This window comes from Aquarana catesbeiana, linkage group LG08 (assembly GCF_042186555.1).
Source record: "Aquarana catesbeiana isolate 2022-GZ linkage group LG08, ASM4218655v1, whole genome shotgun sequence".
NCBI classification, from domain to species: domain Eukaryota; kingdom Metazoa; phylum Chordata; class Amphibia; order Anura; family Ranidae; genus Aquarana; species Aquarana catesbeiana.
This window is the reverse complement of record NC_133331.1, coordinates 61,489,643-61,507,748: the sequence shown is the minus strand read 5'-3', so window position 1 is coordinate 61,507,748 and position 18,106 is coordinate 61,489,643. Positions and strand designations below refer to the sequence as shown.

Below are 18,106 nucleotides of genomic sequence, written 5' to 3'. Positions count from 1 at the left end.
TTCATGAACTGGTCCATCTGGGGTGATGCTCTGTAGGCTGTACACATGGAGGGGCCCCAACGTGGGCTAGTCCTAGGTATTTGCAGTAAATCTAGGCCCTGGGCAGATACCATTTAACATTCCACCTTATCAGCTGCTGCCAACCTCACACATTACTGGAGAGCTGGAGCCCATTAGTGCTCCTGGGGTGTGAGTGATCTATTGATGGATATTCCTCAGCTCCAGGATTATCTGGGGGTCGTATTTTCATATAGTTATGTCTAGTTATGAAATGCAACATTCTGTTATATTGCCACAATATACTACTACTGTGTAGAACAAATATATGATTTAATAGTGGGGATATATATAATATAATATATATGGTACTTTCACACTGGGGCGGTGCGGGCATTAGCGGTAAAGCTAGTATTGGCCGACGCCTTACTGCTGTTATAGCGGCGCTTTTGACCCCCGCTAACGGCCATAGGGGACAGGCTGGAAGTTCAAGGGTTAAGTGGTAACTGTTAATGTAATGGTTAAAGTAGGCTAGGCGGCTGCTGTCCTCAGAGAGCTGGCTCTGTGATGGATGAGAGAGGGGTAGAGAAGGAAGCGCCACCTGCGTGTAGTATTAACAAATGATGTTTAATGACACCAGGTAAAAACACACTTACAGGATAAAAACATATAAAAGGCTCATCTGTATAGGTATGTGGTCCTCGGTGTTCCCTCTGATCTTGTGGTGGTGACGCTGCAGGGATGCTGGGCTGCAGAAGGTGGATTACCAACCGGGAGGTCCTTCTGTGGCCATCGGGAAGAGACTAGGGGCCGGTGTGGAGCGTGCATGACGTCACAGGTCGTCCGTCTGCTTCCGGGTTCGGTATCCAGGGGAGGGATCGTCCAGGGAGGAGGGCTAGCAGGGAGGTTGAGAGAAGGCCCCACATGTTATTTTAGTCTTTTATTTTGAACACACACTCACACACTTAAGATTTCTGTTTTTCAACTCAGTTGTACAGTTTCAATGTCACATTGAAATTGTATATATATATGTGTGTGTGTGTGTGTGTGTATATATGTGTGTGTATGAAAATATATATATATAATATTTTTACCATATAAAGAATCCCAATGAAATGTGAACAAAATAATATAGTCCGAAGTGAAACCTTTTTGTCCAAAAGGAAAAGAATGTAAGCACAAGCACACAATGGAAATCTTGAGACCAAGAGTGTCCAATGATGGTAGCAGCACCTTCACCAGATGCCAGCCAATGAGAAAATGGCTTCTGGTGAACTTCTGGTTACACGTTTCATCACATCCGTCACCTGGGGCGTGGATATATGTATGTTTAGGTAGGAGTGTTCCATCAAGCAAACTACCAGCCGAAGGATCGTTAAAGTAAACCAGCAGCTGTGTTTCTGGGTCAACACTAAGCCCTCTATGAAGTTCAGGGCTCCCCCTGCACCTCATTATTGACTCCTGAAGACAATGGTGAGTGATCTGTTGTTGGATATTCCTCAACTCTGGGATTAACTGGGGTCATATTTTCAACCATATGTATGTTAAGACAGGACTATTCAGTGAAGCAACCCACCAGTTGAAGAATTGTTTGCCAAGTTTGTAGGTCAACCACAAAGCCCTCTATGAAGATCAGGGCTCCCCTCACCTCCTGCAGAACGCAATTGACTTCTGAAGACCATGGTGAATGATCTGCTGTTGGATGTTCCTCGGCTCTGTTATTATCCTGGGCCGTATTTTCAAACATGTATGTTAAGGTAGGAGTATTCAATGAAGCAACCCACCAGCTGAAGAATTGTTGGTGTAAAACGGCAGCAAAGTTTGTGGGTCAACCACAAAGCCAACTATGAAGTTTGGGGTGCCCCTTCACCTCACTATTGACTGCTGAAGACAGTGGTGAGTGAGCTGTTGGATAATCCTCCGCTCTGGGATTGTCTGGGGTTTTTTTTTTTTTTTTTTTTAAAAACAGATGTACTATACATTTGAGCAGGAGTATTCAATCAAGCAACCCACTAGCAGACGAATCGTTGGAGTAAATCTGCAGGCAAGTTTGCGAGTGAACCACGAAGCCCATAATGAAAGTTGGAGCGCCTCCTGTAGCTCACTGTTGGCCACTGAAGATACCTACCATGATGAAGGAAACTCGTACGGAGAGCATATCAAGCATGGGTTTGCTGGTTTCCTTCTGAAATGAATTGCATGGCCGCCACTAACCCAGAGCAAGCATGCAAATCCGGAAGGTCAAAGTGAATTTAAAAACCTGACCTGCATACTTGCTCCTGGACAGTCAATTAAACAGTAATGAAGTAATCAGCGCAACAAACGAGGAACTAATATTTTTCTAAGGATTAGGTCTGCCTCTGTGTTTTTTCTGTATTTGTGCTTCCATGACAGTTTTCTGGTAATGGTGTGCTTTCCAATAAGCAAGTCCAGCACTGGTTGCTCACTTTTACTTTTGTTTTTTTGTCCATAGATCTAAAAAGCTGGACATCAAATTACACCAGCTATTCACAGCACAACAGTAAATGACTAAGCAAAAGTGGTCAGCACCTAACGTTCCACCTGCCTTCTGTTCTATTCAGAAAATTTGAGACATTACCGACGTAATGTCCAGAACACACTCGTGTTTGGGATATCACATCCTTGCTTGCACATGTGCTACTTTGCGCTACTGGTGGCGCATGGCTGCATACAGCCGCCTTCATCATTTCTAGACTGTGGGTGGCTTTACGCAGCTTCAGGACATCCCGGTCACTGAAAATCCGCACGGGACGAGCAAATGCTCCCATGTGCATGGGGCCTATATAAGAAATCTCTCACCCTCTCCTCCCTCTCCCTCTCCCTCTCCCTCCAATATTAAAAAGGTTTTGGGTGGAAGTGCACTTTAAATACTATTTTTGAAGGGATGTGAGTCCTGAGTTCTTGGCGAGTGTCAGGATAGAGATTCAGCTGGTCCCCATTGACATGTCCAGGCAGGACTGTGAGCCCTGTAGCAGTCTGTTCTGTGTCATGTCCCCCTGCACTCAGCACTTTGCCTGTTATCTGTGAAAGGTCAGTAGATTCCATACTCCGCTCTTATCTCACAACAATGTATCCTGCCTGGGTGGGAGAGAATTCCTGGCTGGGGGTGAGTGAGTAGGGGGCTTTAGAGGATCTAAATCCATACCCTACAGTAACGGCCATTATCAAAATACTCTGCTCAAAAAAATAAATAAAAGGAACACTGAAAACACATCAGATCTCAATGGGGAAAAAATCTCATGCTGGATATCTATACTGATATGGACTCGGTAATGTGTTAGGAACAAAAGGATGTCACATCATTTGAGGGAAATTTTAAAATTCTCAATCTACAGAGGGCTAAATTCAATAACGCCCCGAATTATGCAGCAGGCTAGTTCATGTTGCTGAATTTTTAATTGCAGCAACTTAAAATGGTCCTCAGTAGTTTGTATTGCCCCCACATGCTTGTATGCATACCTGACACCATCAGGGCTCCTAATGAGACAACGGATGGTGTCCTTGGGGTATTTCCTTCCCAAATCTGGACCAGGGCACCACTGAGCTCCTGAAAAGACTGAGGTACAACTTAGCAATGTCAGATGGACCGAAACATAATGTCCCAGAGGTGTTCTATTGGATTTAGGTCAGGCGAGCGTGGGGGGGCATTCAATGGTATCGATTCCTTCATCCTCCAGGAACCACGTAAGGCCGGGCCTTGTTATGCACAAGGAGGAACCCAGGACCCACTGCACCAACGTAGTCGGACAATGGGTTCCAAGATTTCATCCCGATACCTAATGGCAGCCAGGGTGCCATTGCCTAGCCTGTAGATGTCTGTGCGTCCCTCCATGGATATGCCTCCCCAGACCATCTCTGACTCACCACCAAACCGGTCGGTCATGCTGAACGATGTTACAGGCAGCATAACGTTATCCATGGCTTCCCTAGACCCTTTCTCCCACTGACATGTGCTCAGGGTGAACCTGCTCTCATCTGTGAAACGCACAGGACGCCAGTGGCGGACCTGTCAATTCTGGCTTTCAATTGCAAATGCCAATCGAGCTCCACGGTGCCGGACAGTAAGCACAGGGCCCACTAGAGAACATTGGGCCACCCTCATGAAGTCCGTTTCTGATGGTTTGTTCAGACCTTCATAACAGTGGCCTGCTGGAGGTCCTTTTGTAGGGCTCTGGCAGTGCTTATCCTGTTACTCCTTGCAGATACCTGTCCTGCTGATGGGTTAAGGACCTTCTACGGTCCTGCCCAGTTCTCCTAGGAGTAACTGCCTGTCTCCTGGAATCTCCTCCATGCTCTTGAGACTGTGCTAGGAGATGCAGCAAACCTGGCAATGGCACATACTGATGTGCCATCCTGGAGGAGTTGGACTCCATGTGCACCCTCTATAGGGTCCAGGTATCGCCTCATGCTACCAGGAGTGACACTGACCCTAGCCAAATGCAAAACTAGTGAAAAACAGTCAGAAAAGATGAGTAGGGAAAAGGTCAGTGGCCTCCACCTGTAAAACTTACCTGTTTTTTTGGAGGTCGCCTTATTTGTTGCCCATCAAGTGCCCCTGTTAATTTTATTAACACCAAAGCAGCCGAAACTGATTAACAACTCCCTCTGCTACTTAACTTACCAGATCAATATCCCAGGAGTTTGACATGATCATATACTGTACTCTGATTAAAAAGTGAACTGAAGTGTTCCTTTAAATTTTAAGATAAGTAGAGCTTCCACTGGTGGGTGGATCTCAGCTTTAAGTTTGCTAAAGTACAGAGTATCATAAATTGTCCTCCTAATATATTTTTATATTGAAATAAAAAGGTGTTTCCCCCACCCATCCTTTATTATACTGTATATCAGGCCTGTTCATCTCTGCAGCCGCCTATTATTATTATCATAGTCAGTGGTCCTCCCATCTGTACGGATCATCAGAATTGTTATGTTGACCCGACATTCGCTACATTGTAATCAGCATTCAGGACATTCCTGCAGATGTTTTCAATCCATAATCAGCGTTGGTCGAAAAGTTTCATTTTCAAGGTTTTCCCTGTGTTTAATCAAGAACTCCGGCACAATCTGAACCGATGGAGTTAAAGCAGAACTCTAGCCTTCCCTTCAGACTTGCACAGTTGAGATCTACAAATCCTTTAAAGGGGAACCTCCCCCCCCCCCTGTAGTGTGTGTGTGTGTGTGTGTGTGTGTGTGTGTGTGGTGGTTTGTTTTTTTTTGTTTTTTTGTTTTTTTGTTTTGTTTTCTTTTCATTTTTCTCCCCTCTTACCTTGTCTGTTGGGTTTTCCTTAAATGACATACACCTATCAAATCTCGCTCTGTCTGATGTAATCCCTCGCCACGCTGCCAGTCCTATGCTGCCATCTTCTCTTCATATGCCATCAGGAGGCTGGCTGTCTTTTGGTTCTTGCAGCTGCCTCCCTGAAGACATGCCAGTGGTGGAGATCGGCCATCGCAGTGCAGAAGAGATTGCCTCTGCCTAAAGTCGTAAGTGCGAGGATGGTTCCTGTTAAATAAATAAAAATGTTAGGGGGATTATGGAAAGTCACTGAAAAGGGTAAAGGCCTGCTTTCATTTTGGCCGCTCCTGTCTTTTACACCTTCCTGTTTGCTTTTTAATGTGATTTGGCCTCACTGACCAGTTAGGCGGGTTGGGGAGGGCTGGCTTTTATAAGAAATGTCAGGTTTGTCCTAAAACTTCTGCTGCTCATATCTCCGCATCTGTAATGGTTTAAACTTTTTTGGGTAGAGAAGAAGGGTTCGGTCCTCCTTTCTGGCTTTTGTTTCAGTCTGTATTCTCTTTACTTCCTTTTGTGTCACCGGGACAGGAAGGGAGGGGAGGCAATAACTCCTTGAGAGGTTCTCAGATATTTATAGCAATTGTTCAGTATATGTAATTATTGCTTAAAATACACAATTTCTTTGAGGGTCAGTCTACCTAAAAGTCATATTTGAGGTATAGATGGACCTTGATTGGCTGAGTCAGCCTCCAATGTCTCATCTTTTATGTATCTTAGGATCTTCAGCAATGAGATCTCCTTGCCATGATTCTTGTCTGGGAGTTTTGGTTTTCCTCACTCACCTTTTGTGTGTTCCAGCTCCTCCTGTTCTCTGTAATATGAAATAAAAAAAAGTCCAGCAGGGATGGTGGGAACTCCCTCATAATGTGCACAGCAGACCTAGGAACTCAGCACTGGGATGGTTGGAATCCCTCATAATGGGCACAGCAGGTGTGCAGACCTGGGAACCCAGCACAGGGATGGTGGAAAACCATAATGGGCACAGCAGGCGTGCAGACCTAGGAACTCGGCACAGGGATGGTGGGAACGGCCTATAATGGGCACAGCATGTGTACAGACCTTGGGAACCCCTCATAATGGACACAGCAGATGTACAGACCTTGGGAACCCCTTATAATGGACACAGCAGATGTACAGACCTTGGGAAGCCCTCATAATGGGCACAGCAGTTGTGCAGAACCAGTAACTCAATACAGACTTCCCACCAATGGAGAGATGGAGGAAACCAACTCTTCAGCATCCACTAAAATTGAAGACCACTCTAAACCAGTACAAAGTCAGACAGCAGTTGTGACTTGCAGTGATGGTTTCCTCTGGGCAGTGCCTGATCCTTGTTTTGTGTTGGAATCTGGTGAGTGCAGCGTTTTTTTTATCTCTGCTGCTTGTGTTCCTGAAAGAAGAGCTCCCAGCCCCCCCCCACCACCATCACCACCACCATCTTCATCCCGAACTGTACCATAGGCTGTGTGTCGCTCCCTGTAGAACCCTTGCTGTGGGGTGTCACCTTGGTTTGAAGGAGACTGATGCCTCCCCATGAAACCCTCGGACCTCAGGTCAGTGACTGCTTTTGATGCAATTTTGCTTCAAGCTTTCTTGCAAGGAAAAAAATGTTTCCATATGTACGCTGGATCAAATTGGCTATTCTCAAGCTTTGAATGTCACCTACGACTCAGACCTGTTCCTGGCATGTGAAGAATAGCATTGCAGCCAGAAAAGTGGCTGTTTACAATGATTGACAGCATGATCACCTTTTTATCTTTCATTTTTTTTTTTTTTTTTTTTTTTTTCAAATGTAGTTTCCAAAGCTTCCTGTAATAAAGACCACTCACTGCTGCGCTCTCTCCTTGAACAGGGTGACTTGTCTTGTCTCTGCCCCACTTGTAGTTTTCTGCAGGCACCCTGTCGTGAGTGGGAGTCTGCTGGGCTCCTCCCACAGCTCTGCGCTGTGCACAATACAGTGATGTCACTGCTTCTTTTACAAGGTAATATCTGGATTCGGAGGCATTTGTTGCACACAAAGTGGATTTATATCCTTTGCAGCTAATGAGGAATATATAGTTCACATTGAAAATGCTTGTCTCTGGAGTTCAGCTTTAGGACTTTTCTCTGTTTATTGACTGAAAGTTAGCATTTTTATTATTGGAGATAGAGATATATCTATATCTGTATATATCTCTAATTACACCTCACATTTTCACATTTTTGTGATATCTTCATGTGACAACACTGAAGAAATGGCACTTTACATTGTAGCAAAGTAGTGAGTGTACAGCTTGTATAACAGTGTAAATTTGCTGTCCCCTCAAAATAACACACAGCCGTTAATGTCTAAACCGTTGAGGCAACAAAAGTGAGTACACCCCTAAGTGAAAAGTCCAAATTGGGCCCAGTTAGCCATTTTCCCTCCCTGGTGTCATGTGACTCGTTATTTTTTCGAGGTTTCAGGTGCGAATGGGGAGCAGGTGTGTTAAATTTGTTATCCCTTTCACTCTCTCATACTGGTCACTGGAAGTTCAACATGGCACCCCATGGCAAAGAACTCTGAGGATCTGAAAAAAAGAAGTGTTCTACATAAAGATGGCCTAGGCTATAAGAAGATTGCCAAGACCCTGAAACTGAGCTGCAGCATGGTGGCCAAGACCATACAATGGTTTAACAGGACAGGTTCCACGCAGAACAGGCCTCGCCATGCAGCACACTGCATCAAATTGGTCTGCATGGCTGTCGTCCCAGAGGGAAGCCTCTTCTAAAGATGATTGAAAGAAAATTTTTTGGATGATAGACTTTGTAGGCACAACAGTTTTTTTTTTTTTTTTTTTTTGTTTTTTTTGTTTTTTTTTTAATTGTATTTAATACAAAAATAGAACTAAAAAACACATATATACAATTTCATATATTCACAGATTGTGCCTATGAGCAAATTAGGTGACCTTGTTTACTCCTTTAGCTCTTTCTCCTTGTAACATGCATTCTCTACCACTCCTTTTGACAACTCTGTCCTCTATCCTAAAACTATCTCTCCTTCACCCCTCTTCTCCCCCCCCCCCCAACAGCATATATATATCACCCTCACTTCTGCCCTGTCCTTATTACTGCACCCACCAACTCCTGCTAATTCTAAATCCACACACACTAAAAATCTCCAAGACCCTGGGGCTTGTCCCTTCATATAAATCCCACTCCCATATTACCTCCCTCACCCTCTTGCTTCTCCTAACCTTTGGCGATATATCCCCAAACCCTGGGCCTCCATCATTTAACTTTACCCCATGCACCCATCACCCTGCACCCTCTGGCAGCAGCCGCAATAAACACAATTTAGTTCCCATTTCTATTCTTCCAAAGACCAGACGCCCTTTGGAACTCCCGCTCTGTCTGCAACAAACTCACCTCTCTCCATGACCTCTTTATTGCCAACTCATTTTAACCTACTCGCCATTACCGAAACCTGGCTCCACGAATCCGACACTGTCTTCTGCTGCCCTATCCCATGGTGGTCTTCTTCTCTGGACTCACTCCTCCAGATCCAGTGGACGTAAGGGAGGAGGTGTCGGAATCCTTCTAGCCCCACATAGCACCTTTCAGGTACTTCAGCCACCTCCATCTCTGTCACTCTCCTCTTTCGAAGCACACTGCATTCGTCTTTTAACTCCAGTTTCTCTAAGGATAGCTGTAATCTACAGGCCCCCTGGACCAGTATCAACCTTTCTTGAAGACTTTTCTGCCTGGCTACCCTACTTTCTTTCTTCTGAAATCCCCACAATCGTTCTCGGGGACTTCAACATCCCTATTAATACTAACACTCCTGCCACTTCAAAACTTCTCAGCCTAACATCCTCCTTTTGACCTGAAGCAGTGTATATATGCTCCTACTCACTCAGAAGGCAATATCCTTGACCTCGTTTTCTCTCACCATTGCACTCCATGCAACCTCTCTAACTATCCATTGCCTCTCTCTGATCACCACCTTATTAGTTTCACTCTCTCCCTTGCCTTCACCTCCTCTCCCTCCAACCACCTTAAAGTTACCCGCAGAAACCTACGTCCTCTCAACCCTTCTCTTCTCTATCGACCACCTCTATGACAAAATCTCTCCCCTATCTTGCACCAACCTAGCCACTTCTGTCTACAACGCTTCACTTCTAGCCTCACTGGACTCACTGGCCCCCCTCACTAGACACAGAATCAAGCCCAGACCCCTTCAACCTTGGCAAACAGATGGTACTAGAAGTCTGAAAAAAACGTAGTCGTGCTCTTGAGCGCCTGTGTCGTAAGACTAAGTCTCAGAAAGATTTCAACCAATATAAATCTGCCCTCCAAAAAAACAATTCCAGCCTCCTCTCTGCCAAGCAGACCTATTTTACCACTCTTATTAGCAACTTATCATCCCGTCCCCGTCAACTCTTTGCCACAACTCTCTACTTTGGCCTCCACCCGCCAACTCGCCCACTTCCCAGGAAATCGCCAATCACTTTAAACAGAAGATTGATACAATTCACGCAGAGATCTCTACTGTTCCGACACCCTCCACGCTTTACACTTCATGCCCATAGGCACAATCATTATTTCTCTCTTTCAACCCCACCAATACAGACGAAGTTGCTAAACTACTTGCTAATGTCCACCTTACCACTTGCCCTCTGGATCCTGTTCCCTCACAAATGCTACGTTCACCCTCTGGCTCTATGCTACACTCTCTAATGCACATCTTCAATCTCTCCCTCTCTTCTGGCATCTTCCCCAACTCTCTAAAACATGCACTTGTCAGACTCATACTTAAAAAGCCCTCACTGGACCCATCCAATCTTAACAACCTATGCCCTATCTCCTTGCTCCCCTTCTTATCCAAACTCCTCGAATGTCTGATCTACTACCGACTGAGCATCCACCTCACTGATAATAACCTTCTTGATCCCCTTCAGTCTGGATTTCGTCCTCAACACTCCACAGAAACTGCTCTCCTGAAACTAAAAACTAAACAATCAACACTATTCTGTACTCCTACTCCTGGACCTCTCTGCTGCCTTTGATACGGTTGACCACCCCCTCCTCCTCAAAAAAAACTACACGCCTTTTGGTCTCCTTGACTGTACACTTCGCTGGTTCTCTTCCTACTTACCCAACCGCACCTTTAGCGTTTCTTATAACTATACTTCCTCCTCTCCTCTCCCTTTCTCTGTTGGGGTTCCCCAGGGTTCTGTTCTTGGACCTCTCCTATTTTCAATCTACACCGCCTCCCTGGGTCAACTGATACCACCTCTATGCTGACGACACCCAAATCTATTTCTCTACCCCTCAGCTCACTCCCTCTATCTCCTCACGTATCACTAATCTACTATCAGATATATCAGTCTGGATGTCACACCACTTCCTCAAACTCAATCTATCCAAAACCGAACTTATAATTTTTCCTCCCTCATATGCCCCTTCCTCTGATTTCTCTGTCAAAATCGATGGCACAACTATAAGCCCATCCCCACATGCCAAGGTTCTAGGTGTAGTCCTAGACTCTGAAATCTCCTTCAAGCAACACATCCAATCACTGTCCAAATCTTGCTGCCTCAACCTCCGCAACATCTCCAAAATATGCCCCTTTTTAACCAATGACACAACAAAGCTCTTAATTCACTCGCTTGATATCTCTCGCCTTGACTACTGCAACTCCCTTCTCATTGGCTTGCCTCTACATAGTCTATCACCTCTTCAATCTATCATGAATGCCGCTGCCAGACTCATCCACCTTACCAATCGCTCTGTGTCTGCCACTCCTCTCTCTGTCAATCCCTCCACTGGCTTCCGCTCGGCCAAAGAATTAAATTCAAAATTCTAACTGTGTACAAAGCCATCCACAATTTCGCCCCCAGCTGCATTACTAGCCTAGTCTCTAAATACCAACCTAATTGTTCTCTTCGTTCCTTTCAAGACCTCCTGCTCCCTCGTCACCTCCTCCCATGCTCGCCTCCAGGACTTTTCCAAAGCCTCGCCAATCCTATGGAATGCCCTACCCCAATCTGTCCGCTTATCTCTTACTTTTATTAGCTTTTAGACAATCCCTGAAAACCCTTCTCTTCAGAGAAGCCTATCCTGAAAACCCTTCTCTTCAGAGAAGCCTATCCTACCCATACCTAACTGTATTTTAATTTTTTCCATCAGCTCATCCCCCACAGTTTATTACCTTTTTGTTTCCACTTGACCCTCCCTTCTAGATTGTAAGCTCTAACGAGCAGGGCCCTCTGATGCCTCCTGTATGGATTTGTATTGTAAGTGTAATGTCTGCCCTCATGTTGTAAAGCGCTGCGCTTGCTGAAGACAAGCAGACTAAGGACATGGATTACTGGAACTATGTCCTGTGGTCTGATGAAACCAAGATAAACTTATTTGGTTCAGATGGTGTCAAGCGTGTGTGGCGGCAACCAGGTGAGGAGTACAAAGACAAGTGTGTCTTGCCTACAGTCAAGCATGTTGGTGGGAGTGTCATGGTCTGGGGCTGCATGAGTGCTGCCGGCACTGGGGAGCTACAGTTCATTGAGGGAACCATGAATGACAACATGTACTGTGACATACTGAAGCAGAGCATGATCCCCTCCCTTCAGAGACTGGGCCGCCGGGCTGTTTTCCAACATAACGACCCCAAACACACATTCAAGAAGACCACTGCCTTGCTAAAGAAGCTGAGGGTAAAGGTGATGGACTGGTCAAGCATGTCTCCAGACCTAAACCCTATTGAGCATCTGTGGGGCATCCTCAAACAGAAGGTGGAAGAGCGCAAGATCTTTAACATCCACCAGCTCTGGGATGTTGTCATGGAGGAGTGGAAGAGGACTCCAGTGGCAACCTGTGAAGCTCTGGTGAACTCCATGCCCAAGAGGGTTAAGGCAGTGCTGGAAAACAATGGTGGCCACACAAAATATTGACACTTTGGGCCCAATTTGGACATTTTCACTTAGGGATGTACTCACTTTTGTTGCCAGCGGTTTAGACATTAATGGCTGTGTGAGTTTTCTTGAGGGGACAGCAAATTTACACACTTATACAAGCTGTACGCTCACTACTTTACATTGTAGCAAAGTGTCATTTCTTCAGTGTTGTCACGTAAAATGATGGAATAAAATATTTACAAAAATGTGAGGGGTGTACTCACTTTTGCAAGATACAGTGTGTGTGTGTATAATATTCGAGAGAGATGCACACATACAGTATGTATATATTTTACCTTTCTGTCTCGGAGCTGTGACGGGCAGAAATCTGTACAAAAAAGTGAATTCCCCTATTAGACGGTTCTCAACCAGAACAGATGTCCTTAAAGGAAAATTTTTCCATCACTTCCTGTTCTGGTAACAGCTGTATAATTTAGGATTTCCCATTACTTCCTGTCTCTGTGACGTTGGCCACCAGGGCGAACCAAGATGGTGACTCTCCATGCAGGAGCACAGGCAGCACTAACCTTTCGTCTATCAAAAACCAAAAGAAATTAAATGTTTTGTACATGCATTTTAAATGTCCTGTGGCCGCCCTGGGTAGTGGCGATGGGGTTAATATAAATGAGGCTGTTATCATTTTTCCATCTATTGTATTAACGAGGAACATCTGTTCACTCCCAAACGCAGAGCTGTTTTCATAAATATTTCCAAGCCGGGGCTGGCTCCCGTCCAACGAGGAGGCCTGAGCACGGACAAGGCGCTGGGTGTGCACCGAGGATAGTCGGCTTTCATAGCTGCTTGTGTATAGCGTGGGAGACCCTCTACCAGCCGCAGCTGGATTTGGTGACGAGGGCTGCGATATTTTTTTTTTTTTTTTTCCCCCCAGAACAACAAAACTTTAGGGCCCATTCACATTCAAAGAATCTATTTTGTGGTACATTAAGGCGTATTACGTCATGTGTTAATGTGCCTGTGTTAAGGCAGCCCATTTATTATGAATGAGCTGCCAATGCATCACAACAGATCACAAAACGCATAGTATGCACATAGTTGTGCACTGCGGTGTGTTGCACTCCACTGTACAATGCATTAGGGTGCCATTTTACAATGATTGGCACCCAAAGCACCACCATATAGAGCAGGTGCTTTGCCTTGTGTTGTGGCAATGCTCATTAATGCATGTGTTGTCCCAATGCACACATGTAAATGCGCCCTTAACCTTGGTTCATCTCTATGCATGCACGCTTGACGCATGTAGATTAGCTCATTCATTTTAATAGGCTGCCCTACTCACGAGACGCTGGGAAAGAAGTCCCTGGCTTTTTTTTTTTTTTATAATAAAATTACGCTGTACCCAACTGCATGGTGCTGCGGCACCATCCAGTTTGGCGCCTGCAAAAAATGCATGTGGTTGCCATTACGTTGAGGTGCTAATAAGAATTGATGGAACCCTCATGTATCCGCTAAAAAGCAGCGGGTTCCTGAGATTCATAGATGTGAATGAAGCCTTAGGGTTAAAACATGCACATTAATGCAAATTGCAGCAGTGCACCTGCTCTGTATGCTGTACATTGTGGGTGCCATTCATTTGTTAATGACCCCCTCAAATGCATTTTACATTATAGCCCATTGCATGTTGCTTTGCATTTTGAAAAAAAAGGTTATGCACGTTTTTATATATATATATATATATATATATATATATATATATATATATATATATATATATATATATATATATATATATATATATATATATATATATATATATATATATATATATATATATATATATATATATATATATAAATTTTTTTTCTCATCCATTGTGCTGCACTTGCAGCCCATTCATAATGATATGTAGGTAGTGAAGTTCTGATTTTTATTGCTGACTGTGTCTCCCTATCCAGCTGTCGACCACCACCATACCTTTTTTTTTTTTTTTTTTTTTTTAACAAGGAGAGGGCAAGGAGGAAGATCTCCCCAGTGTGGGGTCACAGACAAATAAAAGACTGCTGGAAGTTTTAACACTAGACCAATATTTACGCAATGCTCGCCTTCTGGTCTTGGACAAAGCTATGAAGATCAGGTCTTGGTGGGACTGATCATCACTTTTTTATGATAATACTTGTCTAATCATTATTTTATCTCTTGTATGCACAAGAGATCCCTGTACACATGTTTATATCCTGGTGGGCCAATTGATGGGCCTCCCAGGTGTTGGGTTGAACTTCATGTCTGACAGGTCCTCTTCGATCAATGGCCAGCTTACCGCCCTTTTGAACTCCTGTCGTTCCAGCCGATAATTATTTCCTGGAATTTAGGTCCTGCCAGTTCCCTGTTTCCAATAAACAAGATAGTTGTGTCCTCTGGTTTTATCATCTCTTTCCAGCAACTGTTCTCTGCTTCTCCCTCTGAATCAATTCTTTGTCTTTGATTTCCAGACTAGAAATGTCATCCTTTTTATACAGAACTTTCCATATTACAGACCCGCAGTGTGTCCCTCAGTGTGACAAGATTTTGTAGAGGTTCCACCAGGGTGACTGGGTTCCTTCAGGGTGTGGGTGAACCTTCAGGGTTTCCCTCGGGCTGACTAGATCTTCAGGGTTCTCTCCCCCCTTAAGGTTATGCTGAGTAAACCGGGACCCCTAACCAAGAACCCTAATCACGCTCCCCTCGCCCTGTGTGGCTGGACCTTCAGGTTCCTCCCCCTTGGTGTGGCTAGATTTAAGCAGACCTTCAGGGTGGACCCCATCTTCACGATGTAAACGCCACTGCCAACACCCCCACTCCTGATGCGACCAAACCCTAAGGGTAACTGAGGCCCTTAAAAAACCCTACCCAGCAAACCCCCCCCCCCCCCCCCTCCATTGGATGTGACCAGATCCACTTGGTGTCCCCTGGTATCTTCTCTCTCCCCCCCTGTAACCAACCTTGCATGGTGTCCCCAGTGTGATCGGACCCATAAGGTTTCCCTCTGATGTTAGTGGATCCGCAAGCTATCCCCCTGGTGTCCCTGTTTTGAACCCTTCTTGAAGGCCCGTTTTAAAGAGATTCTCAGGTTTTATTGAGCATCATGTGTCTTCAGTCTCTGTGCATTTCTCCAAGCAGCTGGTCATTGGTCCTGTCATCGTCCATCATACTACATGGAGGATTTATCCCGACAGCCGCTCCCTGAAATACTTCTAGAGTTTTATTATAGACTTGGAACCCCTGCTCCGGCAATCACCCTTTAAAGCCGAACTCCAGGCAACCAGCCAAATCCATAACTGTTTTTCTTGCCAAAAGATTTGTAATTCTGTCCAGCCGGTCTCGTGATCCACACGCTACTGCCATACGACACAGCCGGCAGATTGACATTTCGGCTTTCTGCCATTGGTACAGAATCCTCTTTAGTTGGTTGCCTGGAGTTCTTTTCTAACTCTGAAGAGATGCAGGGCCCTGAACAATGGCTTTTTATGTTAAACGGAACCTTTCTGGTTCTGCATTTGACTGATGATTCATGTAGACCTCTCTGTATTATAATGCCAATGTCACAATAAATTGCAACAATATTGTTGTTAAATGGGTCTTGAGCTCCATTCAGTGGCTTTGGCAACTCAGAGCACACCTCATTTAAGACAGCACCCTTCTGACCCTCCCACAAGCCCTGGTCTGCCTGCATTGCATAGAGAAGTATAGGAACCTAGTATGTAATAAAAATGGAAGGGTTTTTTCTAAAATGTCATTAGCATGTTGATGAGAAGGGTACAGAGAAACCAGGGAAGCCAAAATATAAGCAGGATTAAAGTTTTCACCCACCCAAAAGTGGCATTTCCATTGTAGGTGGCACCTACTGGCAGCCGGAGTTCCTGGGTCACTCCTTGGAATTGCGGGTGTTCCGATCCTGCTGTTGCTTTCTCTGTCATTAAATGTTAACAAATATAATCCAGCAGGGAGGATGGGAATTCTAATAATGGCCACGGCTGCTGTGCAGACCAAGGAACTCGGCGCAGGGTTCTCACCAATAGAGTCCTTGATAAATATACACCGATCAGCCATAACCTTCTGACCACTGACTGGTAAAGTGAATAATATTGATTACCTTGTGACGATGGTATCTGAAAGTTGGGTGGGATATATTAGGCAGCAAGTGAACATTTCCCTGAAGTTGATGTGTTTTGAAAGCAGAAAACATGGGCAAGCTTAAGGATTTGAGCGACTTAGACAAGGGCCAAATTGTCCTAGCTAGACTGGGTCAGAGCAACTCCAAAGCTACATCTCTTGTGAAATGTTCTGGTCTGCAGTGGTCAGAACCGACCAAAAGGAAGGAAAAACAATGACCGGGTCATGGCAGGCCAAGGCTCATTGATGCATGTGGGGAGTGAAGGCTGGCGTGTGTGGTCCGATCCAATTGAAGAGCTACTAAAATTTCTGAAAAAGTTCATGTTGGTTCTGATGGGTGTCGGAACACACAGAGCATTACAGTTTTTGTATGGGGCTGCCTAGCTGCAGACCGGTTAGGTTGCCTAGGTTGACCCCTATCTACAGCCAAAAGTGCTTACAATGAGTATGTGACCATCTGAACTGGACCATGGAGCAATGGAAGAAGGTGGTCTGGTCTGATGAACTCAAGAATAGTTTGAGGAACACAACAATGCGTTGGAGGTGTAGCGTTGGCCTCCAAAATCTCCTGATTTGTGATGCTTTGGGCAATGTTCTGCTGGGAAACCTTGAGTCCTGTCATTCATGTGGATGTTACTTTGACACCTACCACCTACCTAAACAAACAATGTTGCTGACCAAGTATTCCCTGATGACAGTGGCTTCTGTCAGCAGGATAATGCACCCGGCCCCACTGCAAAAATGGTTTGAGGAACACAATGAGTTTGAAGGAGTTAGCCTTCAAATTCTCCAGATCTCATTCCAATCGAGCGTCTGTGGGATGTGCTGGAAAAACCAGTCCAATCCATGGAGGCCACACTTACAGGACTTAAAGTGGTTGTAAACCTCAAACATAAAATATGAACAAAGCATATCCCTCTAAAGTGTGTACTTGTCTTAGTCCAGAGCACTGAGTGTCACATTTGTCTGCTGCCTCATTCTTCTGCTATCAGCATGAATCACTTCTGACAAGTTTTCCTGACAACAGAAAAATGGTGACGGGGGGGGGGACCTTCAACATATTGACGGCCTCCGCTTAGTTCCTGTGTGCTGTGGTGCTGGGGTGTGTCTCTTTCCTCCAATCCACCCTCAGAGCTCTCCTCGCTGAGCTCTGCAGTGTGTAAAGTTAGCTCTCTGCCCCCCTCTTTTTCTGGAAGCTCAGACAAGCTTTAAATTTCAGCTCTTTGAATGGATGTAGAGAAGAGGAGATTGTAGATAAACAGGTACAATTTATGTAGGAGAATTTTGTTTCATCTCTGTGTATCACCTGAGGCCAGTCACTTCACTGGGTATATGTAAGGGGATACAACCACTTTAACGGATCTGCTACTGATGGGTTAGGTGCCAGATACCCCAGCATACCTTCAGAGGTCTAGTGGAGTCCATGCAGCGATGGGTTATGGTGGGTCATGGCTGGCCGATGTAATACACCATAAGGTGGGTTCGCTATCTAGCATCCACCAAACGTTGAAGCCGCTTTGGGTGGATTGATCCTTTAAGTCATCGGTGTCCAACCTGTGGCCCTCCAGCTGTTGTGGGACTACAAGTCCCATCATGCCTCTGCCTTTGGAGTCATGCTTGCAACTGTCAGCCTTGCAATGCCTCATGGGACATGTAGTTCCGCAACACTTATAGGGCCGCAGGTTGGACACCCATGCTTTAAAGTGTTGGAAGCAAATCCTAGATGCATGGCGCAGGAGGCGGGCTTTCTTGAGCCGGTCATAAGGCG

At 45.1% G+C, this 18,106-nt stretch overlaps 1 protein-coding gene and 1 long non-coding RNA gene across 5 annotated transcripts in view; one reads left to right on the top strand and one right to left on the bottom strand.

The window, feature by feature from the left end:
• Positions 1–18,106, top strand: part of ADD3 (adducin 3) — a 152,216-nt gene that overhangs the window by 55,651 nt on the left and 78,459 nt on the right. The gene's annotated exons all lie outside the window — the stretch shown is intronic.
• On the bottom strand, positions 690–15,332 carry LOC141105789 (uncharacterized). The gene is made up of 3 exons (XR_012235649.1): positions 15,168–15,332; positions 5,285–5,521; positions 690–892 (listed from the first exon to the last, which is right to left on the bottom strand). It is a non-coding gene; the product is annotated as an uncharacterized lncRNA (long non-coding RNA).